General features: G+C 47.2%; 1 protein-coding gene across 1 annotated transcript in view; it reads left to right on the forward strand.

Annotated features, from left to right (window-relative positions):
- POU2F1 (POU class 2 homeobox 1) overlaps positions 1 to 26,251 on the forward strand; it is a 1,264,626-nt gene that overhangs the window by 615,418 nt on the left and 622,957 nt on the right. The gene's annotated exons all lie outside the window — the stretch shown is intronic.

Consider the following 26,251-nt stretch of genomic DNA (forward strand, 5'->3'; position numbering starts at 1 on the left):
AGTCCCTCAGTCCATCCTCCGAGCAAGGAGTCTCGGATGATGGACCGCTTGGGGAAACGAATTTTAGTTCAGCGACCTTCTCAGTGAGGGCACTCAACTATCTGGCACATGTTACCAGGATGCAGCACGATCTTATTAAAGAATACGCTGCATCCCCCCCAAGAGTCCATGTCTGAGGACAAACTTTTGCACTCCACCCATATGGCCACTCTTCGATCCGTGACGAATACCTCTATGCGGTTGCTGTCCCATGTTACTGAGGGAGCCGCTAGAGCTGCAGGAGTAGGCCTAGTCACTAGACACCAGGCCTGGCTCCGCCATTGCGATTTCACGGAGCCCTTCAAGGCGTTTTTTGCGAACACCCCCTTTGATGGTTCTGCCCTTTTTGGCAAAACTGTTCGCGACACCTTGACCCACAGCGAAAAGGACGGGAAGACGCTGTCTGCCGTCGGAATCCGCTTCTCTGTGCCCCAGAGGTCCTACTCTAGGAACCAAAAGGGCCAGAAGAAGATGTGGTTCCGGAAGTCGCAGCAATCCCAACCCGCTCCGGACAACCAGTCCTTCTGTGGCAGAGGAGGACAGGGAGGACGCCGCCCCAGGGGTAGAGGGGCTCCCAGGAATTTCGGGTCCAGAGAACCTTTCTCTGAACGGCCCGCGCAGCAGCCCTGAGGGGTTGCCCGACTGCTCCACTCTGGAGGCAGTCGGGGGATGTTTTTCGGAGCACCTAGCGGCATGGGAGTCCATAACATCAGACCGCTGGGTCCTCCGCATTATATCCAGAGGATACAAGATCCCCTTTCATCACATTCCAAAATTAAGATCCCTCCCCGACGTTCCACCCGGTCAGTGGGAGGCCGCTTCAGCAGAAATTGGCCATCTGCTGGGGAAAAGAGCCATCCAGCCCATCCCCCCAGATAGGATCAGGGTTTTACTCCAGGTTCTTTTTAGTGCCAAAAAAGACGGGGGACCAAAGACCAATTTTAGACCTGTCCCTGTTAAACCTGGCAGTTCCCAAGGAGAAGTTCCGGATGGTCACTTTGCAATCCATCCTCCCCCTCCTGGGAGAGACTCACTGGATGTGCTCTATAGACCTCAAGGATGCATACTACCACATACTAATGGACAGGCGCTCCAGGAGGTTTCTTCGCTTCCGGCTGGGAGCCAGTCACTACCAGTTCAGGGTCCTTCCCTTTGGTCTCACCACAGCCCCCAGGGTGTTCACCAAAGTATTAGCAGTGGTTGCGGCCCACCTGAGGCTTCAGGGGGTGCAGGTCTTTCCGTACCTGGACGACTGGCTTCTTACCGCCCCAACAAGGCATCTACTATCCTTGGCGCGAGACTCCTTTCTTCATGTAGCTCCCCGCCTGGGCATCACGATAAACGTAGCAAAATCCAACCTGGCCCCTACTCAGTTGATAGATTTTATAGGTGCCAGGTTAGACACGAGGGAGTTAAGTGCCTTTCTCACAGCCGACAGAGTTCGGAATCTGCGACTCCAGGTGCAGGCCATCCTCCACTCCAGCTCACTTCCGGCGGAATTGGTCCTGAGGGCTCTAGGGTCCATGGCGGCAGCGATATCTCTTCTTCCATTCACCAGGTTCAACATGCGGGTCCTTCAGTGGACACTTCAAGTTCAGTGGTCTTACCTTGGTCTACCTCTGCATCATCCCATTGCGATCAGCAAGGCTTGCAAGCGGTCTCTCTTGTGGTGGCTCCATTCACAGGATCTCCACGGAGGCCGCCCCTTTTGTGCTTCTCCCCCTCTCACCACGGTGACCACGGATGCCTCCCACCTCGGGTGGGGGGGGGGGCATTTTGCAGGCCGGACGGTCCAAGGCACATGGAACGACTCAGAGACCTCCCTGCATATCAATGTTCCAGAGATGAGAGCAGTGCTCTTGGCATTGCGAGCACTTCAGGACTTTCTTCCCCTTGGAACAATTGCGATTCAGTCAGACAACATGTCGGTGGTCTGGTACATCAACAAACAGGGGGGAACCAGGTCTTATCCTCTATGTCGGGAAGCCATGAGAGTGTGGGAATGGGCGATCTCCACCAACCGCTTTCTCATCGCAACGCATATTCCGGGTCGGTCCAACATCCTTGCGGACAAGCTCAGTCACACCATTCTCTCCCCGTACGAGTGGTCTCTCAATGCTCAAGTAGCGAAACGTATCTTCGCACGGTGGGGAACTCCTTGTTGCGATCTCTTTGCGTCTCCCTTAAACACCAAGTGCGACAGTTTTTTCGCTCTAATCCCTCCTCCAGGGGATTCCCCAAGAGACGCTCTGGTGCATGCTTGGCCTCCCGGTCTTCTTTACGCTTACCCCCCTTTGCCTCTGATGCTCCAAGTTCTTCAGAAAGCCTCTCGGTTGGGGTGCAGAATGATCCTCATTGCCCCATTCTGGCCTCGACAGATCTGGTTCCCTTACCTAAGGTCTCACTCGGTGAATCCACCTTGGATTCTAGATCCCATGCCGGATCTGATATCACACCCATCGAACCTACCAACTCCGAATCTGGACAACCTGAAGCTAACTGCTTGGCTGCTCCAGTTCCACTCCTAATTAGGACTCCCGGTATCTCGTCCCCCGTTAAGGCCATCCTGGTAGTGGCTCATAAACCATCTACCAGAAAAGTTTACCGCAGTAAATGGAAACGATTCTCCATTTGGGTGGAGCGGCAGGGTCTAGATCCCTTCACGGTTCCCCTTCCTCTGGTGCTAGACTTCCTAACTACTCTTTTTAATGATGGTGCCAGTAGTTCAACGGTTAAAGTGCAGCTTGCGGCCATTTCACACTATCATGTTGGTCATGACTCTGGACCTCTTATGTCCGCCAAATTATGTAAAATCTTCCTAAAAGGCACCTTTCTCCTTAGACCCCCTGTCAAGCAGGCGGTTCCACCGTGGGATCTTTCTTTGGTTCTTCAGGCCTTGACCGCTCCCCCCTTCGAGCCTGCGGCTACAGTAGATCTTAAATTCTTGTCCCTCAAGACTGCTTTTTTAGTAGCCATTACTTCGGCCAAAAGGGTTTCGGAACTTCAAGCCTTATCCATGAAGCCTCCTTACTTGGTCTTCCATCCGGACCGCGTATACCTCAGGACCAATCCCTCCTTTCTTCCTAAGGTAGCTTCAGAAGCAAACATTAATCAGTCCAATAACCTCCTTGTTTTCTTTCCTAAATATCAGAACAAGGGTGAATACAAGCTGCATTCCTTGGATGTTCATAGGCAGCTTCGTTTTTATCTTAACAGGACAGCTGGTCATAGGCAATCCGACCAGTTGTTCATTTCCTTTGCCAAATTCAATTTGGGTAAACCAATTTCCAAAGTCTCCTTGTCACTATGGATTTCGCAGTGTATTCTTTTAGCTTACCAAGCTTCTGGGAGGCCCGCACCGGAGGGAGTCCATGCCCATTCAACCCAGTCAGTTTCTACCTCAGCGGCCTTTAAAGCTAGGATTCCTCTGGATGATATTTGTTCAGCAGCCACTTGGGCTTCATCTCATACCTTTATTTCTCATTACAAGCTTCATATCACATCTAGAGGTAAAGCATCCTTTGGCTCCGCGGTGCTCCGGAATATCCTTCCATGACGGCCGCCCAAGATTCAGGTAGCTGGGGACTCTGTCCCACAGGTTGCAGACAAATGAATCTCCTACTTCAGATTTAGAAGTTATGTACTTACCATAACGTTCCATCTGAGTAGGTGGATTCATTTGTCTGCAACCATCCCGCCCTCCTATCCCCCTGGCCTTGTCAGTTTCCTGCATATTATGTGTTACCCTTTCTAGGGTATTTTGATTCAGGGCAAACTCGATCTGAGGTCATGTAGGGAGAGCAGGGCATTATGGGTGAGGGGAGGAGCTAAGAGCTCGGATCCTTAGCTGGATAAACCATGCCGGTTCGGATCCGATATCGGATCCATAACCCACAGGTTGCAGACAAATCAATCAACCTACTCAGATGGAACGTTATGGTAAGTACATAACTTCTAATTCTTGACTATGATCTTCAACAAAGGAGCTGCAGCAGCAACAGTTCGTATTCAACTTGCTGCCATTTCTAATTTTCACCTTTGATTTGAAGGGTTGAACATTGTCACACAAACTATCCAAAGCCTTTCTCAAAGGGACCTTTCATCTCAGACCACCTATGAAATCTCCCTATACCCCATGGAATCTAAATTTTATGCTTTCTCGCATCATTCTCCCTCCATTCGAACCAGCTTCCTCATGTGACCTCAAATTTTTGTGATGGGAAGACTATCATGTTAGTAGCTATCACTTCTGCCTGCAGAGTATCCCAGCTTCAAGCCTTGTCCATTAAGCCGCCTCATTTGATTTTCCATGCTGACAAGAGTTTCACTTCGAACTAACCCCTCCTTTTTGCCTAAAGTTTGCACTGAAGCTAATCTGAATCAAATTATTGATTTGCCTGCTTTCTTCCCCAATCACTCCAACAATTTAGAATATATGCTGCACAAACTTGATGTTCATAGACAGCTCAGATTTTACTTGGATAGAACAAAAGATTTTAGGAAATCTGAACAGCTTTTTGTTTCCTTTTCAGACACCAGGAAAGGTATGCCAGTGGCTAAAACAACTCTTAAGTTGGCTGTGTCACATTTGCTTATTCAGCTGCTAATATGCCCTTACAACATAAAATTAAGGCTCACTCCACCAGAGCAGTTTCTACGTCTTCTGCCAGACTCCCCTATAGATAACATTTGTGCAGCACCCACTTGGTCAAGACCTCATACCTTTATCACTCATTACAAAGTTGACAGGGCCTCCTTTGGGTCTACTGTCCTGAAAAACATACTCCAGTGAGCCACCCGAGATAGATGGTGCTTAGGATGCTACCCATCTGTAAGAATGAATGGTGAGATAGACCAACTTCACATAAAGAAGTTATGTACTTAACATAATGTTCCATGTGAGTTATTCATCTCACCTTCATTCTTACTTCCTACCCCCTCCAGGTTTTTCGAAGACCGAGATGCGGGATTCTTCCTGGTTGCTCAACCCTTCTATAGCTTTCTCTTATGGAGTGATAGAATGACATATGGTATTATGCGCAGCCAACAAGATCTGAGGTAACTCTAGGTGCATCATTTGATAGGGACTAGGCCTTGAGCTATCTGAAGACCTCGAGCTTTGTAGTAGGCCGACTCGGAGCCGAGGATAGGTTCCGAACCCATTTGTAAGAATGAAGGCGAGATGAACACCTCACATGGAACGTTATAGTAAGTACATAACTTCTTTTTTCAGCATGTACCTCACAAAGCACATGCAACAGCTGGAGAGACCACAGAGGTTTCTCACCAAGAGAATCCAGGGTCTCAAACATCTGTCCTACACAGGCTAAAGGCCCTGTCCCACTGCTAAGTCTCCTACAGACTCCTCAAAGGTGACCTCTGTCTGGCATACAAAGCAGTCTCAGACTCTGCCCTGATGGGACTGCTGCATTATCCGCAAGTCAAGCTCCACTCTAGTAACCCACATTTGCAACCTCAACCTGGTCTGTGACATCAGTAGGACTTGATGGAACAGATTTGTGTCCTAGAGGCTCCCCTTTTGTGGAATAGACTCCTCTCTACATCAAGCAGAGTACCTCATTAACCCTTGTTAAGCGCAACCTGGATAACTGCATGGGGAACAGAAAATACACCCCTGGGATTCCACCTGTATCCATGCTGGACAGTGTGGCATAGGGTGCTGACTTGTTGGAACACGGGCTATATTCTTGGCTAGGTTTGTAAGGGCCTCAGGCCCAATAGCTAGTAACTTCCTGTGATACGTTGATTGCATCCCTCAAGATCTCAAAAGCATTTCTTAAGGCTACACTTCTGTTGAGACCTCCCTTAGAGACCCAGCACATCCATGGGATATCACCATTCTATTGTAAGCTTTAACTTGGTTTCCCTTTGAGCCTGTGAAAACAGTAGATTTAAAACTTCTTACATGGAAAACCATTTTCCTAGTTGCAGTAACATCAGCCAGGTGAATCTGAGAACTACAAACCCCCATATCGTGTTTTAAAAAAAAAAAATATATAGGGTTTCCCTTAGAACTAATGCATTCTTTATTCCTAAGGTGGAATCTGATGCTAATTTAAATCAATCTGTATGGCTTTCTGTTTTCTTTCCAAGATAATCAAACACGAGAAATACCTCTTGCATCTGTTAAATGTTGAGACAACTCAAATTCTATGTTCACAAGACAAAGGGCTTCAGAAAGGATGACCAGCTATTTATTTCCTTTGCTAGACAAAAATTAGGAAAAGCAGTTTCTGAAGTGACCTTATACAGATGTGTCTCAGATTGCATTTCCTTCACATGTAGTAAGAAAAATTAGCTTTTTAACAAATCAGATTAAGCACATTCGGCAAGAGCAGTGACTACTTCTGCTGCCTTCAGTAGAGGACTGTCAATTGATATTTGTGCAGCAGCCACATGGGCAATTGTACTCAACCTTTGTCTCTTACTATAAGCTGGAGACAGTCAAGATCACATTCCTTTAGCTCCACCAAACTCGGGAATGCCCTACCCTGATACTTCCAGTTTGAAAGCGTGGGATTCTGTTCCACATGTTTGAGTGAACAAAAATAGACAACATTGGATATGGAAGCTATGTACGTAATGTTAAATCCATGTTGTCTGGTTTTCATCTGCTTCTAACTTCCCCCCCACACACCCTCTTCCAAATTGTCACTTTGGCTTCTAGGTGATTTGAGTGTATGTTACTCCCATCTGTCCACAGTCACACTAGACTGGAATACTTTTTATAAGATTTTTCATCTCAGTAGTTTGATTTCTCTCTAGCAAGGAATTTCCCTTCCCTAGGTAAAATTACGTACATATATGCATATATTTTCTTTGTTGTAGATGTTGTGTGAGAGGAGCAACCTAGGGAGTTATGGGTAGGGGAAGTCAGAGCGCTGGATCCAATAAGCTTTGAGATCAGATCAGACAACTTCACACGTTTGAAGCGGACAAAAATCAGGCAGCATGGCTCTAATATTCTGGTTAGTGTGCAACTTTCATACGCCCTTTTATTCATATGCTACAGTATTAATCACATTAGGGAGTAGTTTGCCTCAGGTTGTTTTGTACATCCGGCCTGCATACAAAAGTCTACATGCTTCTACAAGGTACGTGTGATGCTGCACATCATCCTGTGTACATCTGTCATAAAGAAACGTCTAGTATAAAGCGGATGTTAGCACGCATCAACCACAGAACTTTTCTGCCACATGGTCGATCACCTGCTCCAGACCTTCAGTCGTCAGATTGGTTGTGTTCCTAGGTTCAGATAAGTACACCGGTGGGGTTTCTTTCTTTCTTTATTCTTGGTGCTACTGTTAGTTTTGTGGTGATTTCATGTCAGCTAGGAAGGGCAAGTGTCAGTGTGGAAGGCAGGTTCCACATAGACACCCATGATCTCTGCTTGTTCTGTCTAGGCCCAGACCACGATCACACCGCGTATGCTAATCTGCAAATCATTTGTCCCCCAAACTCTTAGGCTCCATTTAGCTTTGTTTAATCTCTACTTTGAGAACCAATGTCTCAAGCACCTGGCACAGGAGATGGTGACATTGGGTCCTTCGGACGTGCCCCATGCAAAAAAGGCCAAGAAACCTCAGTGTGATCTTCCAGCTGTGCCCTCTTCCTGGTATCTCTCCCAAGGCCCGATGTAGGCCCGGAGGCCATTCTGCAGGTGGAGGAGGTCCCTTCAGCGGGTACCACAGTGGAAGCCCCAGAGTAGTCCACCAGCACATCTGCAAGGGAAGTGCAGGTGTCTGACTTGGGCAAAAAGGGGGAACCACGGCTCGTGATAGCCAAAGGTCCACATGGTGTCAACCAAATCATTGTGCATGAGGATGTGCTTTGACATTGTGGAGTGTAGGCCGACATTAGGCCCTTTGACCTTCCATCACATGGAAGCCCCTAAAAAGAAAAAGTTAAAAACAAAATATGATGTTATGTGATCCTATCTCGCCTACATTCAGTACTGATGGGCTCGGAGCCGATCCCTCGGCTCCGACTCGGCACGCTATGCTATAGAGCGAAGCCTCTTATTGGCTGAGCTATTTCTTATCCCAGGATGCACCACCACTAATCCCCCAGATCTCGTTTGCCGCTTACAAGCTAGGACGTGGTCTCAAACTTGGCTGAGCTAAGTACTGTTTTCTTCAAAGTTTCCTGTCAGGAATTTTGCTATTTTTATCCCAAAAGCTGTTTTAACAGCTATTGTTGTACGAGTGGTTTTTGATAATTTTTGTTGAGAAAAATTGTGTTTTGGGTTAAGGGAAGGTTTCCCGTTTAAGTTAGAGGGGCCTTCCCCTATTCTTATCTAGCGTCTTTTATTTTTTATAGGAGGTCAAGTACCTGCTTAAGTTAGAGGGTCTTGACCCTCCTTTTCAGTGATTTTTGTCCTGATATTGTGTTTTATTTTGACATTGTGTATGGTCTTGTGTAAAAAACTTGGTTTTCAGTTTTCCTTGTGGTAAAATTTTTCACTAAACAGCTTCTTTAACTTGTTTTTTTAGTTAACTGTCAGTCAGCATGTCTAAGGAACATAGACCCTCTGGGTTTAAAAAGTGCGCAAGGTGTGGTTACAAAATGTCGATAACTAACGACCACTCGTGCGTTTATTGTTTAGGCGCCAAGCACCTACAGGAGTCCTGTAGTGTGTGTCACGCCTTTTCTTCTAGAGTCCTCCAAGAGAGGAAGAATAAATTAATATTAAAAGGGCTGATTAAACCCTCCTTCGAGGAGGCCTTATCTTCCTCTCCTACCAAGAAGAAAAAAGCGTCGGCTCCGACCAGTCTGTCGGAACCGACTGCCAAAAAACCTAGGCAGGCTTCTCCATCGGCTCCACGGACTTCAGAGCCGAGGGCGGAACGGTCTGCCTCGATGCCTCCAGTCTCGACCCCTCTGGTTTTGGAGCAGAGGACTGGGGCATCAAGAGGCGAGTCACCTTCATCGGCTCCACTGATTTTGGAGCCGATGAGGGTTGCCGGCTCAGACTCTTCCCCTTCGGTGCCGAAGTCCTCATCGGCACCGAGGGAAATTGTTTTGAGATCTCCCTCGGAACCGATAGTCGTATCCATTCGGAGCCGGTCCCCTAGTCCTATGGAGCCGATGGAGAAGTCGGTTCAGACCCGATCGGTGTCATCTAGATCCTCCAAGATGTCTGATTCGGACATCGACAGGGTGCTCCTAAGACTTTTCCAGTCTCCGGTGTTTCAAAAGTTAGTTTCGGCTCCAGCCCATTAGGCTTCGGAGCCGATGGTCCACCCTGTTGTTATGGTTCCTCCTCCAACAGCCTCGGCACCATTGGAGCCGGTGCTGGTGGAGCCGATGGAGGTTTTCGGGTCGGGCCCGACCCTTACTCCAACTCCGGCTCTCGAGTCGGAGTTCGGTACACGGACTTCCTCTGTCGACCCCAGGGGGACGCTTCGGGACTGATGTTTTCGGTCCCAAGCCTTCCTCTTGGTGCGTCTGCTGCGGGTGTACCGTCTACCGTTGTGGCCACGGAGGTGGGACCTTCCCAGGATTCTGGTGGTCCCGCCTTCAGGGCCATGAGGAGTGCGTTAGCCAAATCTTCTTTGGCTACCTCCACTGTCTCCCCAGCTCCTTCCCTGCATAGGGAGACTGGGTCTTTGGCTGTCCCCCTGTCCTTAGACAGCGGAGCCCCGGGGCTTGAGGTTACCCCCACTGGGGTCCCCCCCCCTCCTGGAGGTCCCTCCGAAGCTTCTTCGGAGGAACCCCCCAGGAAAAGATTGTGCAAGAAGAAGCACGTTGACTCCCCTGATGAGTCTCTCACATCAGACACTGATCTTGATGATGCAGAGGGGTCCCCTAAGTCGGCCTCAGATGTCTCCTTTGCAGACATCCTGGAAGCCCTTAAACAATGAGGCGGCTGGCAATCCAAACCCCCTTCTGCTGATGAGTCTGTGTTCCTTAAGGCCTTCGGGGCTCAGCCCTCCGCCTCCTGGGTGTCTCCGCCCTTCGAGCTCCTAGATTTGATCTGTCAAAGGGCGTGGGAACACCCAGACTCTGTGGAACCGGTGCCTGCTCGTCCAAATAAGTTCCTGTCAGCACCCCCAGAAAAGGAGTTTTTGACGAAAAGTGTGGCTGTAGATGCCTTGGTGGTGGCATCTGCTACCCAGCAAGATGTAGCAGAGGCTTCGACGTCCGTCCATCCTCCTAATAAGGAGTCTAGGAGCATGGATCGGTACGGTAAGCGCACCCTAAGTTCAGCAGCCTTTACTTTAAGGTCCCTGAACTATCTCACGCACTTTACCAGATTTCAGAGGGATCTGATTAAAGAACTTTCAGATACCCTCTTGGGTAACCTGCCTGAGCAGCTGGCCCAGACGGTTGGCTCTCAGCTGGCTACGCTGTCGTCCATATCAAACTCGTCCATGAGGCTCATTTCTTATGCGGCCGAAGGGGCGAGTAGAGTGGCGGGTACAGGCATTGCTCTACGGAGGCAAGCCTGGCTCCGCCTGTGTCATTTTGCGGAGGCCTTTAAGTCTTCCTTTGCCGACGCCCCCTTTGATGGGTCCTCTTTGTTTGGACCCAAGGTAAAGGACACATTGACCCGCTGCGAGCAAGAAGGTAAGACTTTGACTGCCGTAGGGGCACGATTTTCCACTCCCTTTCGGCCTTACCCCAAGGCTAAAAGAGGAGGGAAAATGTGGTTCCGTAGATCTCAGAAGTCTTACCCCTCACAGCAGGACGATCCCCCTTCTAGAGGCAGAGGAGAGGGAAATTCTTCTAGAAGACGCCATCCCAGAGGCCCCCGCAACACTGGAGACCGCGAGTCCTTTCGTGGCTCTTCAGCCTTTCACAGTCCGAGGGATTGCCCGACTGTGCAGCTCCGGAGCCAGTCGGGGGTCGTTTTTCGAGGCACCTAAACGCCTGGGAAGGTATCACTCAGGACCGATGGGTGCTTCGAATTATCGCCAGAGGTTACGCCATCCCATTCTCTCACTCCCCACCCCAGTCCAAAAAAATCCCGGACCCGCCACCCAGTCAACGGGAAACTGCAGCCTCAGAAGTTTCAAAGCTGCTGCAAAAAGGAGTCATCCAACCGGTCCCCGCAGACCAGATCGGATTAGGGACTTACTCAGGATTCTTTTTGGTGCCAAAAAAGACCGGGGACTTGAGGCCCATTTTGGATCTCAGCATTCTAAACCATTCAGTCAAAAAGTCCAAGTTCCGAATGGTCACCCTACAATCCATTCTCCCACTGCTGGAGAAAGGTGTTTGGATGTGCTCCATAGATCTCAAGGACGCTTATTACCATATCATGGTACATCAGGCGTCCAGGAGACATCTGCGCTTCAGCCTAGGAGACAGTCATTTTCAGTTCCGTGCGCTGCCCTTTGGTCTCACCACAGCCCCCAGGGTGTTCACCAAATGTTTGGCGGTCGTGAATGCTCACCTGAGAAGTCTAGGATTCTAGGTGTTTCCGTATCTAGACTGGCTCCTAACTGCCACCTCCAAGCATCTACTATTGCGGAGCCTACAAGCCACGATATCACTGGGCACTTCCCTTGGAATCACCTTCAATTGGCCAAAGTCTGTGTTGCTGCCATCTCAACGCATAAGATTCATCGGAGTAGAGATAGACTCAAACCGAATGCGGGTCTATCTACCTACAGAAAGGATACAAACCATACAGGCTCAAGTTCGAGCCTTACTTCCCAGATTCAAAGCCCCAGCCAGAATGGTCCTGCAGCTATTGGATTCTATGTCCGCCACGGTTCTTCTAGTTCCCCTAGCAAGGTTGCACATGAGAATTCTCCAGTGGCTTCTTTCAACTCAGTGGTCCTTTCAGGATCTCCCTCTCAGTCACCTCATATGGATCACGGAAACCTGCAAACGGGACCTTCGCTGGTGGCTGGTGCCCTCCAATCTGGATCAGGGACGACCCTTTGTTTCACCTCCTCCTGTGGCCACTTTGACTACGGACGCCTCCCAGATGGGGTGGGGGGGGCATTCCCTGGGCAGGTCAGTCCAAGGCAAATGGCATTCGGAGGAGACCCTACTTCATATCAACATCTTAGAAATGAGGGCGGTGCTTCTGTCCCTACAAGCCCTTCACAATTACCTCCCTCAGGGCGTAATTGCCGTTCACTCCGACAACATGTCAGTTGTCTGGTACCTGAACAAGCAGGGAGGGACCAGATCCTACCCCCTTTGCAGAGAGGCCATGAGAGTTTGGGAATGGGCAGTGTCGACCCAAAGTTTTCTAGTGGCGACTCATATCCCGGGCAAGTCCAATGTGATAGCCGACAGACTGAGCAGAACTATCCTCTCTCCACACGAGTGGTCTCTGAACATTACGGTTGCAAATCAGATTTTCAGCAAATGGGGAGTTCCTTGTTGTGACCTCTTCGCGACTCCGCTGAATGCGAAGTGCAAAAAGTTCTTCTCCCTCACCCCGGCTCCGGGGGAGAGCCCTATGGACGCAGTAGCCAATCCGTGGCCCACCGGCTTGCTATATGCTTTTCCTCCAGTTCCTCTCCTTCCCAGAGTGATCCAAAAGGCGTCTCTCTTGGGGAGCAAAATGATCTTAGTTGCTCCTTACTGGCCTCGTCAGGTATGGTTCCCCTATCTTCGGAAATATGCACTGGAAGGTCCATGGTTCCTGGATCAGATCCCAGACCTATTGGTTCATCAGTCGGGACTATTCCACCAGTCCCTACACACCTTAAAATTGACGGCTTGGCTCCTCCTCTTCCGACTATAGTCAGGAATCATACCTTGGATCCGGAAGTTGTACACATTTTATCCTCGGCCCACAAGTCTGCTACAAAGAAATTGTATTCTAGCAAATGGAAGAGATTTGCTATTTGGGCTCAACTCCGGGGTCTGGATCCCATCACTATTCCCGTATCAGAAGTACTGAAATTTCTAACTTCCCTTTTCAATCAAGGCTCTTCAGTCTCTACCATCAAGGTTCAATTGGCAGCTATTTCCAATTTTCACAAATCTATAAACCCACCTTTAATGAGCAACAGATTGTGTAAGACCTTCTTGAAAGGTGCTGCGCTTTTACGACCTCTGATTTGTCATCCTGCTCCTTCATGGGATCTCGATGTGGTGTTACGTGCCTTAACTTCCTCCCCCTTCGAACCGGCAGCAACATGTGATTTAAAATTTCTATCGTGGAAAACTGCCTTTCTGGTGGCGATTACTTCTGCCAGAAGGGTTTCAGAGCTTCAAGCTTTGTCTGTAAAACCTCCGTACTTGGTTTTTCACAAAGATAGAGTATCTCTCAGGCCAAATCCATCCTTTGTCCCTAAAGTTTGTTCCAGTTTCTGCCTACAACAGTCATTAGAACTTTCAGTCTTCTTTCCGAAGTATTCTAACAAAGCGGAATACATATTCCACACATTAGATGTCCACAGGCAATTGCGTTTTTATTTAGATAGGACCAAACAAACAAGGAAAACAGATCAATTGTTTTTATCCTTTTTAGGACAATAAATTGGGCAAAGCCGTCACAAAGGTCACTATTGCCAAATGGATCAGGGACTGTATTACTCAAGCTTATTCTTCTTCTAATAAAGTGCTTACGACCTCTGTCAAAGCTCACTCTACAAGAGCTATGGCTACTTCAATAGCATTCCATTCTAAGCTTGCCATTAGTGACATTTGTGCTGCGACTCGTGGTCCTCCCGCACACTTTCATTTCTCACTACAAATTGGATGTGGCATCTAGAGGACGAGCTTCATTTGGTTCCACAGTGCTCAGGAGTGTTTTCCAGTGAGCCACCCAGGATTTAGGTGCTAGGGGCTGTCCCATCAGTACTGAATGTAGGCGAGATAGGATCACATAACATCTTTTAGTTATGTACTTACCATAACTTTAGATGTTTGGGATCCATCTTGCCTACATTCCCAATAACTCCACCCTCCTTCCCCCTTCCTTGGAGATCAGAGGATATCAGAAGGTCCGAATCCTGTTGTTTCATCTTGAAACATCTGGCAATGTTATATAAACAAGTTGTGTATGTGTGCATGAATGCGGACAAACAAGATCTGGGGGATTAGTGGTGGTGCATCCTGGGATAAGAAATAGCTCAGCCAATAAGAGGCTTCGCTCTATAGCATAGCGTGCCGAGTCGGAGCCGAGGGATCGGCTCCGAGCCCATCAGTACTGAATGTAGGCGAGATGGATCCCAAACATCTAAAGTTATGGTAAGTACATAACTAAAAGTTGCCACTACTGCTTAAGAGAAAGCTCCCGATTGTCAGGCTTTTTCACAAAGCCTTTTCAATGCCTTCATGGCTTTGTGCCAGTCCTCTCCTTCCTTTGTTCCTCTACAGGCTTTCTTTCCTTCTACTGCCTTTAAGACAACAGATGCAGATACCTCTTTGGATAAAGAGGAGTAGTCAGGGAATGAATCATTAGCCTACTCCACCCTAATTGCTTCCCCCCTGGGGTATGCCTCCCCAGAAGAGGAATCTAATGTTAGATTCTCTTGGGTGGACATTTCTTTTGGAGAGATGATACGGCAAATGAAATCAAGTGGGACTGTTCTCAAGCCTCAGATATGCAAAAGAGGTATTATGACCTCTTGCAAATGGTTTCTTCATCCCCCTCTGCCATCTCCCCAGTTCTGCCTGCTTTCCTGGATGCTTTTACAGCTCCATCCAAGTGCCCAGACTCCCAGCCCCCTGTTCCCAAGCATCCGGACAGGTTCTACAAGGTGCCTGAGAACTACAAGTTTCTGATTTAAAGCTCAATCTGCTAATCCAGCTATCATTTCAGTTTCAGCTAATAAGGCTTCCAAATTACTACTTTCCACCTCCTAACTGCCTTCTGATAAAGAGCAGGGTCATGGAGAAGCTGGGGAAAAAGGTGTACACCTCTGCCACTCTGGCATTCCAGACAATTAATTACCAGACCCACATGTCCAAATACTCCCTGGCTCTACTTTCAGATGCAGGGAAACTCCTTTCAGAGCTCCCAGACTCTCCTGCCAAGGCAAAACTGGCAACCATCCTAAATTTCTCTGCCCAGGTAACCAGGCATTCCATTAAGTGCAGTTACAATGCTGCAGATGCCTCAGCTAGAGCAGTGGCCTCTGGGTCAGTCCTAAGAAGATATTATTGGGTAAGTTTACAAACCTTACCTGATGACTTCAAGGCCAAATTGATGGACACCCCCCCCCCCCCTTGATAATAATGCCTTATTTGGTAGCTCAGCTACAGACTTATTCAAATCTTTACAGGAAAAAGGTAAGGAGCTGCAGGACCTCACACATATCTTTGTTTCTCCTGTCCACAGGTTCCAAAGGAGCTATCCAGCAAAGACTGCCTTTGTTAGGAAAACTGGCATGCCTACTTCCTCTAAAATTTTGAGGCCCTAGGAAGTGAGCTTCTTCTAAATCTGCACTATCCATTCCTTCTCCAAAACAGCCCTTTCAGTCCCATCCTAAGCCTGGTAGTCTGTGACTATCTATCTCCAGGGCCATGCACTCCCTTGTCCCTTCTTCTCTCCCAATCTCTTGCTTCTTGGAAGCAGATCACCCAGGACTCTTGGGTCCTCTCCGTCATCCAGAGAGGATATTATATGGTGTGGGAAACTTACCCCTCCTTCAGAGACATCCCACAACCACCAAAAGAACAAATGGGTTTCTTCCCTCAGGTAATCTCGGATCTTCTTTCTCAGGGGAACGGTACAAGAGATCCCTCCAATGAGGGAAAGGTTTCTATTCCAGGATGATTTTGCTTCAAAGGAAGGATGGCCCCAGGAGACCCTTTCTGGACTTTTCCAATTTGAACACCTTACTGAAAGTACCTTCTTCCAAATTTTGAGTATGCCATCTCTTCTTCCAGTGGTTCTTCCCCTAGCATTCATTGTATCCTTAGACAAAAACGCTTACCTTCACATTCCCATTCACCCTCTGTTCAGGAAATTTTTGTGTTTTTCTGTTGCTTCCTCACATTGTCAGATGTTCGTGACCCTGCTGCAGTCATCATACTTATCCTGCCGTCAGGCGGTCCTGCAGTCGGCCTGAGTTCCAAAGTCTTGGTCCGGCGTTGGTTGCTGTCGCTTCTTCCCTGATGTCCTTGTGCCAGGGGTATATGAGGCATCCGACGCCATTTTCTTCAGTCTTTCTTGCCGCGCGGTGCCCGAAGCAGAAGCAGTTCGCAAGTACCGGTCGGTCCACACCTGAGATTTTCTAATCGAATTTCAGTCCGAAGTCTTCAATAAAGCTAAGTACCCCATTGGGGAACCTTTTCTTGCCTCAGTCTAATGTCAGAAAAAGTTAACAATTGCATTTCTTGTGGGAAGCAAATTCCTCATAAGGACTTCCATTCTTATTGTATTCCTTGCCTAGGCCCAGACCACAACGTCACAGGTTGTTGGTTTTGTGCTAGGTTTAATAAACGAACTATCAAATGCCGTTTTGACTTCGCACGACATTACTTTGGTAGGAAATTTAATTATATCATGCCGTCAGAGCAGCCGACGACCGGCATGCATAAAAAACACAAGGATAAGGACAGGCAGCCTAGGAACAAGCCAGACTCCAAGGCCTCTGCTGGGCCTGTCGCCGGTTATCCGGTTTTCAGTGAGGCACCTACGCAGCCCCTGACGACCGCAGAAATGGAACCCCACACAGCTGCGGATTCTCGAGCGGAGTGCACTAGGCCGTCGCAGCCATCTTCATTAGGCCCTTCCGACACCGGAGCAGAAGGAGATCCCGGTGCAGTAGAAACACCTTCGGTTGCAGAAGGTGTCTTCAGACCGACTACACTCACCATTAAATCTTATGCTAAGCTTAAAACTCCATTAAAACCAAAAAAGACTGTACATCAGTCTACAGTTCAAGGCCCCATGACTAAGAAACAGATGCTTAAGATGGCTGAAGATTTGATTACCCTAATCAGGGGTTCCCATCCCCTTCCAGATAAAAGACCAAAACAAGAGGAGGATTATACTTCCTCTGACCAGGTTTCAATTTCCTCAGATTCTTCTGAGGAACAGGATTACACTTTTCCCCTTATGAAGACTCTGATGCTGAAGACTCTATTCCCTCAGCATCTCCCCCTGAAGACTACTCCTTTGGGGAAACTTTACATACCATGAGGGAACATTTCCACTGGGAAGGCCAGGACTACTCTGATTCTAAGAAAAGGCTCAGAGTTCCTTTTACTACCCCAGCACAGACCACTTGCTATCCCTCCAGTTTTAGATATTGTGGATGATGTTTACTTGGAGTCTAGTCTAAATCCAGACTCTCTACCTCCTGCTCCAGCCAAACCAGACAGATACTACAGAGTACCTGACTCACACAAATCCCTTTATAAAAGCCCTGTGGCTGACCCAGAAACAATTTCCCAGGGTCCCAAAGGGGCTAAAGCTTCTATGGCTAAAAATCCTGTGCCCTTTGAAACGGATTCCAGAGCCCTAGATAGATGGGGAAAGAAGATATACACCTCAGCTACTCTGGCTGTGAGAGCATTAAATTGTCAGTTTCACGTGCTGAAATATCAGCAATTCCTAATGTCTCAATTAAAAAATGAGCACACATTCTGAACAGTCTGAATTCAAAGAAATGCAGGATCTGTTGCATGCAGCTGAACAGGTGGGCAAACATACTTTACAATGTGGATTTGATTCATTGGAAGCTTCCTGTAGAGCAGCTGTTACTGGGTCTGTCATACGTAGACATGCTTGGTTAAAAGAACAAACCCTACCTGATCATGTTAAAGCAAAATTATTGGATGCACTTTTACAGTAGGTTGTATTATGGTGTCAAAGCAGAAGAAGTTTTAATGAAAATGGAAGATAAGGCAAAGTCTATGCAGACGGTCAAGAATTTTTTACAGGTACAACTCCCTCGTTTCAGCAGAAATTGGCCAACAAAAAACTGGTCTTTTCCAGCTTCTGACCGATCACAGAGGGGCAAATACAGAAGCCCAAGGGGCAGAGGTCAAGTCACAAGGCCCTTACAAACCTCGCCAATGGGGTACTGCTACCCAGAAAGGAGGAGAAGACAGGCCCCAAGCTAGCAGAAGACAAACACAATGACTCAACCCTCAAACTACCAAGCAAATGTCTCTTGGCAGCTCCCTTGGGAGGAAAATTAGCACTTTTTGCAGACAACTGGCACATCATCACAAAAGACAAATGGGTCCTAAACATTGTCTCAGAAGGATACAGATTCCACTTTCATACCTTGCCAAGGATAAATGGAATGCCAAACCTGCCACCAATTCAATGGGCAGAGGCACAAAAACAAATTACAGCTCTCGTGGACATGAGCCATTCAACAGGTACCTACACAGGAGCAAGGACAAGGATTTTACTCAAGACTCTTTCTAGTCCCAAGAAAGGCCAAAGCATGGAGACCCATTCTGGATTTTTCAGTTCTGAACACCTATCTACAAGTACCAAAATTCAAGATGCTAACACTACAGCAGCTTCTTCCCATGCTGGGCAAGAATGCTTGGCTAGTAATGTTGTACCTCAAGGAGGCATACCTGCATGTCCCTATTAGACAAAATTGCAGAAGATACCTCCGCTTCATTGCAGGTTCAACCCATTATCAATTCTCTGCACTGCCCTTTGGCTTATCTACTGCGCCCAGGGTCTTCACAAAATGCCTGGCACCAGTAATTGCATACTGCAGACAGAGGAATTCAAATATACCCATACCTGGACGACTGCCTTATTCAAGCAGAAAGCAAGGACATTCTTTTAAAAGCATCTGGCATTTGTCAAACATCTTCTAAGTTGCCTAGGGTACACAGTAAACGAAAAGGAATCAAAACTAGTGCCCTCACAAAACATAATATTCCTGGGTGCCAGCTTGAATACAACGGCCCAGATGGCTTATCTCACACAAGACGAGCAATAACAGCTGACTCAATACTTCAAAATAATGGCAACAAAGACCCAACTCCCTGCAAGAAAAATTCTACAGGCCTTGGGATTCATGGCATCTTGCATACTACTAATACCATTTGCAAAACTGCATATGAGGAAATTAAAATGGTACCTGAAAAGCGTATGGACTCAGCACAACCACAGCTTGGAAACAATGATACCACTCAGTCCCTGCCTTCAACAGGAGTTTCTGTGGTGGGCACAGGCATGTCACCTCAACAAGGGTCAGCCTTTCACCTTACCCACAGCCAGGCAAACTGACAACAGATGCAAGGGGAGCACTCATGGCAGGACAATGCATTCAGGGCAAATGGACTACACATCAAAGGCATCTGCATATCAATCAAAAAGAGGGCAGCTTTCAAGGACCTCTTACACCCAGGACAACTAATAATAAAGACGGACAATACCACAGTAATGTGGTACATAAACAAGCAAGGGGCCACACATTCCTACCCTCTATGCAGGCAAGCAATGACCTTGTGGAACACAGCACTGTCTTACCAAGTTCAATTACAAGCACAATTCCTGCCAGGAAAGAAAAACACATTGGCAGACGACCTAAGCAGAAACATCATGGATCCCCATGAGTGGAAACTAGATCCACAAGTATTTGCAATGATAACTGAAAAATGGGGACGCCCAGACATAGATCTGTTTGCCAACCCCCAAAACTCCCAACTTCAAAAATTTTGCACAAGGACATTCCACCCACAAGCTTGGAAAGTTGGACGCCCTCTCATTCAGTTGGAAAACATTAACAGTCTATGCCTTTCCTCCACTGCCTCTTCTAGCAAAGATACTGCTGAAAGTCAGATTAAAGAGGCCACAAATGATACTCATTGCACCAGACTGGCCACGCCAGCACTGGTATCCAATTCTAAGGAACATGGCCCACGGCCCACCATGGATTTTACCACAAATTCCTCACCTGTTCAACCAGCGAGACAATCAGATTCTACCCAGCCAGCTCAAGACTTTAAACCTGGCTGCATGGCAAATTACCTAAACAACCAGCCAACACCTCTATCCATAGCTGTTATGAATGTCATTCTGGAGGCCAGGAGGCCCAGCACCAGGAAAACCTATTCAGACAAATGGAAAAGATTTTGCGCCTGGAACCAGGCTAAAGGCCAAAATCCCCTTAATCCAAACATTCCTCAGATTCTACAATATTTAACTGAGATGTTGCACAAAGGACTTTCTTTTTCATCTATTAAGATCCACGCCTCAGCAATTTCAGCTCATTGCAACACGGATCCTCCTCTATTTTCACATCCACTCCTACGACAGTACCTCAGAGGCGCTAAGAACATAAGACTGCCCAGGAGAGCACCAACACCTACTTGGGATATCAACTTTGTTCTGGAAAAGCTTACACTGCCGCCCTTTGAACCAGCTTTTTCAGCTGATTTAAAATTTCTTTCATGGAAAACTGCCCTATTACTAGCAATAACTTCAGCTAGAAGAGTCTCAGCTATAGGCACTAATGGCAGTGGTGCCTTTCCTCATTTTTCATCAAGACAGAGTCTCTCTATGAACTAACCCTTCCTTTATGCCAAAGGTGGTATCCATTGTGGCCCTAAACCAAACCATTCATTTGCCCACCTTTTTCCCAAATCCCCAGAACAAAGGAGAAAGACTCCTGAACTCTTTGGACATTCACAGGCAATTACGTTACTACTTGGATGAAACTAAGTCTTTCAGAAAATCTGACCAGCTCTTTGTAGCCTATGCTGCAGGATCACAAGGTAAAGCTATCTCAAAAGAGACCATTTCAAAATGGATAGGGCATTGCATACGTTTCTGCTACATGCATCATGGGAAACCGGTACCTGCTAACATTAGGTCCCACTCCACCAGGGCTACAGCTACATCAGCAGCCTTTCTCAGGGGAGTGCCAACCAAGGATATTCTGGAAGCTGCAACTTGGAGTTCAGTGCACACCTTCACCAAACACTATCACTTACCTCTATATTCTAAGACTAGAGCTGGTTTTGCCACTGCAGTTTTGCAGGGCCTACTAGCTTCTTCTAACCCTGTTAAACTCCAACATCCATCCTTAGCTTTGGGATTCAACCCAAGTGTAATGACTGCAGCAGGGTAACACGATGAACATAGTACATTTTTGTACCTACCATAAATGTAGATGTTCGAGTGTTCACCCTGCTGCAGTCCAGGTCACCCTCCCTCCATCCCCTCTGAACTAGCTGGACTTATCTATACCATTCTATCCTATACAACCTCTGTGGTGTATTTGCTTGTGCCTGAAGGTATTTTTATTTTTATACGTACATTTTTATATAGCAATATATATATATATATATATATTGTGTACCTACTGGGGGCACCTGACATCTGGGGCAAGAAAAACTGAAGAAAATGGCGTCGGATGCCTCTTGTATACCCCTGGCGCACTGACGTCAGGGAAGAAGTGACAGCAACTGACGCCGGACCAAGACTTTGGAACTCGGGCCGACTGCGGGACCACCTGATGGCAGGATAACCCAAGTGTGTTGACTGCAGCAGGGTGAACACTCTAACATCTACATTTATGGTAGGTACAAAACTGTACTTTTTATGCTTTGCCCTTTGGTCTCTCTACAGTACCAGGGGTCTTTACAAAATGCTTGGATCTTCTCATAGCCTTTTGCAGACTGCAGGGAATTCAGATCTTCAGTTACCTAAATGGTATCCTAATCCATCCGCAGTCCTCAGACCTACTTCAGGAAAATCTTTCCTTCACTGTCTCTCTCCTGGCGAGTCTAGGCTTCTCTGATCCCCTTGCAAGACCACATTTTTCTGGGCTGCAGGATCCAAGCAAAATGCTAGCTTCATTGCCCACAGAAAGTGCTGTTCCTGACTAGATTCTTCCAGAGCATATTACCCCTTCAGTCACTGACTGCCAGAGACTTTGTATGCCTCCTGGGGTTCGTGGTATCTACAATCTCCATGCTCCAATTGGCCAAGTTGCACATGAGGAAGATTCAATAGTTCCTAAAGACAGTCTGGATGCAGCACTTCCACCCTCTGGATTTTGATTCCACTCCTATCTTCCATAAGAAAGGAGCTGGATTGATGGATCCTACAGGTAGCCAAAAATCCTGGTCTCCCCTTTCAGCCACCCCTCCTCTCTCAAGAGTTATATACAGATGTCTCAAACATGGGATCAGGTGTGACCCTACCATCCTGGAGGGTCAGGGATGTTTGTACTCTCAAACAGACAAAGGAGCGTATCTGTGTCAGAGATGAGGGCCCTCACTTTGCCGTACAGGTCTTCAAACCCAAGCTAACTCCAGGGGTGCTGAGGTGGTTCACAGACAACACTGTTCTTTGGTGCATCAACAAGTGGGGGGGGAGGCAAGGTCTTCTCTGCTATGTAGACTAGCCCCCCTACATGCCTGGGAGTTAGCTTTACAATGCAAAGTTTCACTTGCAATGCGAAGTTTCACTTCAAGCAGTTGATCTCCCCTCAGCTCAGAATGTGGTGGCAAACTCACTCAGCAGGTCCATGACCCAATCCAATAAATGGACATTACACAGGGATGTGTTTTTGGATCTGATCCATTGTTGGGTACACCTCAAGTAGATCTTTTTGCCTCCCTCATGAACAGACATCCAACCAAAAATCTTGCTGGTGACTCTCGTTTGGACAAGGCAGCACTGGTTCCCCCTTCTCCTGCACTTAGCCAGGGGCAGGGCACTTATCACAAGTTACTCCATAAGATGGACAAGGGAACCTTAATACACCCACAGCTGTCAACTCTGAATCTAGCTCTTTGGGTGATAGGGTTTTAATCCCCTTTAGACACGTATTCTCAGAGGACGTGCTTCAAGTTATGCAGGAGGCCAGAAAACCCACTACTAGGAAATTCTATGTTTTCAAATGGAAAAAGTTTTCCATCTGGTGTTGCAAGAAGGACCTACAGTTGACTGTCTGTGGATTTCTCGGTGGTATTGTCCTATCTGTGTGAACTGTTGAAGAGTGGGTTCTATTTTTCAGTGAAGGCTCACCTTTCAGCCATCTTGGCTTGTCTGCCTATGTCTCCTCCTTTAGCATGTAGGTTAGAGCTTAAACTGTTCCTTAAAGATTTCCTTCATATTAGACCACTAAGGAAACCAGTCCGTCTTCCTTGCGATCTCAGTTTCGTGCTAGAGAAGCTTACGCTGGCACCATTTCTATCAGGAAGCTCCTCTTTGCAGCATTGCACATGGAAAACAGTTCTGCTGGTGGCCATTACCTCTGCTAGAAGGGTCTCTGAGTTGCAAGGTTGGTCTGACCCCCCCCCCCCGCCTTCACAGTCTTCCACAGAGACCGGGTATCCATGTGAACTTAACCCTTCCTTTATGCCCAAGGTGGTCAACAAATTATACCTTAATCAGTCTGTTAACCATCCCACCTTTTTTCTTTCCCCTCAATCTTCCAGTGAGAGAGTTCTGCACACTTTGGTTGTGTTTAGGCAACTCGGATATTACTTTTGCAAAACCAAACTGATCCTTAAATCTGAATGCCTGTTTGTCTCCTGCTATCCAAGGGCCCTGGGTCAGCTGGTTTCTAAGCAAACTATTTCTTCCTGAATCTCTAAAGCTATCTCCTCTTGTTATTCAGTTAGTGGTAAGAGCTTTTCTTCCCCAATGAGGGCACACTCCACTAGGGCAGTATACTCCTCTGGGGCTTTCTTTAAAGGCTTAGACACTTCTAGCCTGGAGGTGGCTACCTGGTCCTAACTTCACTAAACATTATAAACGTGATGTCATTTCCAGATGTTCTTCGTGTTTCACTGTTGCAGTCCATTACATTTGAGTTATCTGCTTGCAGCTAACCCTCAGTCGGCTTGATTATCAAAGTCATAGGTCCTGCGTCGGTTGCTGTCTCATCTTCCATGATCTCAGGTAGTCAGGGGTATCAAGCATGCAGCCGACACCATTATATCAGCCTTTCTTGCCGTTTGGTGCCCCAAGCAGAAGCAGTTCACAAGTGCCGGTCGGCCGGCTCCTGAAATTTTCTTTTTCGAGTTTCAGATCCGAAGTCTTCAACAAAGCTAAGTACCCCGTTGGGGAAATTTTTTCTTGCTCTAATCCGATGTCAGTAAACAGTTGTATTTCTTGTGGAAAGCAAATACCTCATAAAGATTTTCATTCATACTGCATTCCTCGCTTACGCCCAGACCACAACGTCCCTCGCTGTCGGTTTTATGTCTTATTCAAACATCGAACTATTCGTCGTCTGTTCATTTTTGCATCTAAATATTTTGGTACTCTGTTCAATTATCCAGAAAAGGCTTTGGTAAGCCACCCGACTTTCTGAAAAAATGCAAAGGTAAAGACAGAGACAGACTGCACAGGTCCAAAGCTGCCGACGTCGCTTCCGTTAAGCTAGTCGCCAGTTCTCCGGTACTCAGTGAGGCGCTTTCGCAGCCCTTGATACCCGCTAATTCAGATTTGCAGGCCTCTACTGAGACCCATTTGGAGTCTGGTGTACCCCGCGAGATGCTTCTTCGACTGTGGAACCTGTGGATGTCCCTACCTTGGATGGGTCCGGAGCCGCTGTGCAGGCACCGGCTTCTGAGGGTGTATTCAGGCCTACTGACTTGCATATTAAACCGATGCAATCTTCTTCAAGGCCTAAATCTCGATCCATGACTAGAAAACCGACACCCAGACTACATGGTTAGGCCCCTATGCCTAAAAAACAAATAAGAATGGCAGAAGACCTTATTACTCTAATCAGGGAAAGCCACCGTTCTCCTTCTAAGAGACCTAGAACTGATTTTCCTTCTGATTAGGATTCTGAAATTTCTGTTTTTTTTTCTGATGACCAAGAGTTGACCTTATCTACCTATGAGGATTCTGATGCAGAGGACTCCATTCCCTCTGCTTCCCCTCCAGAGGATTTCTCTTTTGGTGAAACTTTGCATACTCTTAGGGAGCATTTCCGCTGGGAAAGCCAGGATTACTCTGACTCCAAATAGAGGCTTAGGGAATTCTTACTCCTACTTCAACACAGGCCTTTAGCTATCCCTCCTGTACTGGACATTGTAGATGATGCCTTCTTGAAATCTAGCCTGGCCCCTGACACTTTACCCCCAGCTCCCAGAAAACCGGACAGGTATTATAGTACCTGACTCTCACAAGTTCCTCTTTAAGAATCCTACTGCGGCTCCTGAGACCATTTCACAGGGACCCAAAGGCATTAAGGTTACTACTGCCAAAAATCCTACCCCCTCTGACAGAGATTCCAGGGCCCTGGACAGATGGGGTAAGAAGGTTTACACTTCTGCAACTTTGGCCATTAGGGCCTTAAACTGCCAGTTTCATATGTTAAAGTATCAGCAGCATATTATTGGATTGCTTAAACAGAAAATGTTGATTCCTGACTGTGCTGAAAATAAAGAATTACAGGATTTAATGCATTCTGCTGAACAAGTTGGAAAACATACTTTGCAATGTGGTTTTGATTCATTAGAGGCATCTGCAGGGCTGCTGTCAGTGGGTCTGTACTTAGAAGGCATGCTTGGCTTAAGGGGCAAACTTTGCCAGATCATGTTAAAGCTAAATTGCTGGATACTTCCTTAAACCAAGACTGCCTGTTTGGCAAACAAGCAGTAGTAGTACTTAAAAAGATGGAGGAAAAAGCTAAATATATGCAAAATGTTAGATTTCCTGCAAGTGCAGCCTCCCAGATTTAGTAGGCACTAGCCTTCTAAGAATTGGTCCTTTCCTGCCTCTTCCAGGCTTCTCAGTCCAAACCCAGAACCAGCAGACCACCCAGGCTTCAGTCTCAAGGTACTCACAGGCATAAGCAGTGGGTGGCTCCCACTTCCAAAGCTGGAACTAGTAAGACACCCCCCTATGGTAAACTGCCGCAATGACTTAACTTTAAACCTTCCAAGCCCTGCTCAACTGACTGTTCTTTTAGGGGGAAAGATCACCCTGCATGCAGAAAACTGGGAGCTCATTACCCAAGACAAATGGGTTTTAAATAGTTTCCCAAGGATACAGATTCCACTTCCACTCCTTAACCCCAAATGGTTGGCCAGGCCTACCCCAAATCAATGGACAGAGGCTCAAAAGCAGGTTCTCTCTCTCCTAAGCATCAAGGCTGTTCAACATGTCCCAGAAGAAGACTGAGGGCAAGGTTTGACTTTTCCTGGTTCCCAGAAAAGGCAATTCCTAGTGTCCTTTCCTGGACCTGTCTATCCTAAACGCCTTTTTGGTAAAATTTAAAATGCTAACTCTTCATCAGCTGCTTCCCATGCTAGGCAAAAATGCATGGTTGGCAACACTGGATTTAAAGGAAGTCTACCTGCATATCCAATCAGG

This window comes from Protopterus annectens, chromosome 5.part1 (assembly GCF_019279795.1).
Source record: "Protopterus annectens isolate FY-2018-M chromosome 5.part1, PAN1.0, whole genome shotgun sequence".
Lineage (NCBI taxonomy): Eukaryota > Metazoa > Chordata > Ceratodontiformes > Protopteridae > Protopterus > Protopterus annectens.